A 1,690-nucleotide genomic window follows, 5' to 3' on the forward strand; every position below is an offset into this window, starting at 1 on the left:
TTCCTCTGCTGGCTGGAGGGTCCCTGTGCTCCCCCTCTCTGGTGCTGGCAGAGTAGTTTGGGTAAGCAGGATTAGGGTCCTGGTCTGCGCTGAAATGATCCGTTCTCTCTTTTGAGGTGGAATTACAGCTTCAGTGCAATAAAAACAACCTGCATGTGTTCTGCACAAGAGAAATAAATGTAATAAAGCTCCCACTGAAATCAACATCAGAGTTGCAGCATTTCAAAGGAGATGAGCTGTAACCAAGGAGAGTGCCTTGGAGAAAGCACCCATGTGCTTACGCCCTAAAATTTGCTATCATTCTCAGAACCAGCATGAGCTTAAAAAAAGCAAATACATTTTATATGGTTCATCCTACAATTCATTGGTGCTTCTAGAGATGCAATGGTGCTGGCAGCAGTCCATTTGGGACAAGGTTAGATATTAAGATGGAATTCTTTACTCTGTGTTTGGTGAGACACTGGGACATGTTGCCCAGAGAAGCTGTGCCTGCCCCATGCCTGGCAGTGCTCAAAGGCCAGGCTGGATAAGACCTCGAGCAACCTGTTTTAGTGGGAGCTGTCCCTGCACATGGCAGGAGAGTTAGAGCTAGATGGTCCCTTCCAACCCTTTATGTTCTGTGGTTCTGTGATTTCATACAATACTTCCAAACTTACATCTTTTCTGAGCACAAGCAATGGATGTGTCACTGCAAATCCTGCTGTGTGGTTTGCAGATGCTGAGCACCTTGGTGAATACTCTTTCCCCTTCCATTATATATAAAAATGACCATATATACTCCAAAATGACCCAGCTTGCCAGTTCAGCATGGCTCCACTTTTGAGTGTTCATGTCTGGGCAATGTGGAAGCCATAAATGACTTTTGTATCTGTTTGCTCAAATGCAACTCTTGTCCATATTGCAGAAGTTACTGCAATGATAGCTCAGAAAATGAAAAAGCTTTTCCCAAAGCTAAACCCGTTGTTGTTACTTTATCTAATGATGCCATCTCTGTGTTTGCCCCGACCGCCCTGCTGCTGCTTTCCCTATCAGTAGTGGAGGTTGTTTCCTGTCACCATGGTGTGCAAGTCACCATCATCCCACTTTGTGAAGTTTTCTCAGTTTCTATGTGTTTCCCTTCTTTAGATCTTAGAATATTGCCATCTTCTAGTGCCTCATTCAAGCAGTGATGCTTCTGAGCGAATCTGTGGCTTTAGCATGGCATCTGTCTCTTCCTGTAGGCCACTTCTATGCACAGATACCTCTGTAATTGTACTTCTGTGTTACATTTATTCATCCCTTCCTTGATGTATTTACATCGTAAATTTACGTTGTTCAGGGCAAGGTCCGCATTCCTTTTCTTTACTATGTACATATTCCTTTTCTTTACTGCGTATCAACTTAGCCTAGCTCTGTATGGACTATATGTCAATATAAAACTGGCCATAATTACAATAATATGCCCGAGGACGCTCCCAGTGTCCGGGACGGGGACGCAGGAAGGACATGGGGACACGGAGGGGACACGGAGGGGATACGGGGGGACACGGAGGGGACACTGGGAGCCACGGGAAGGACTCGGGGACAATCCCCTGACCCCCTCGGAGGCCAGTCCGAGCCTCCCTGCCCTCATGTCCGGCCCGTGCGGGCCCGCAGCGCCCCCTGCCGGCGCGGTGGGGCCGCTCGGTGGCTCGGCGCTCGGCCGGCGCTG

The sequence above is a fragment of the Zonotrichia albicollis genome, chromosome 3 (assembly GCF_047830755.1).
Source record: "Zonotrichia albicollis isolate bZonAlb1 chromosome 3, bZonAlb1.hap1, whole genome shotgun sequence".
Classification (NCBI taxonomy): domain Eukaryota; kingdom Metazoa; phylum Chordata; class Aves; order Passeriformes; family Passerellidae; genus Zonotrichia; species Zonotrichia albicollis.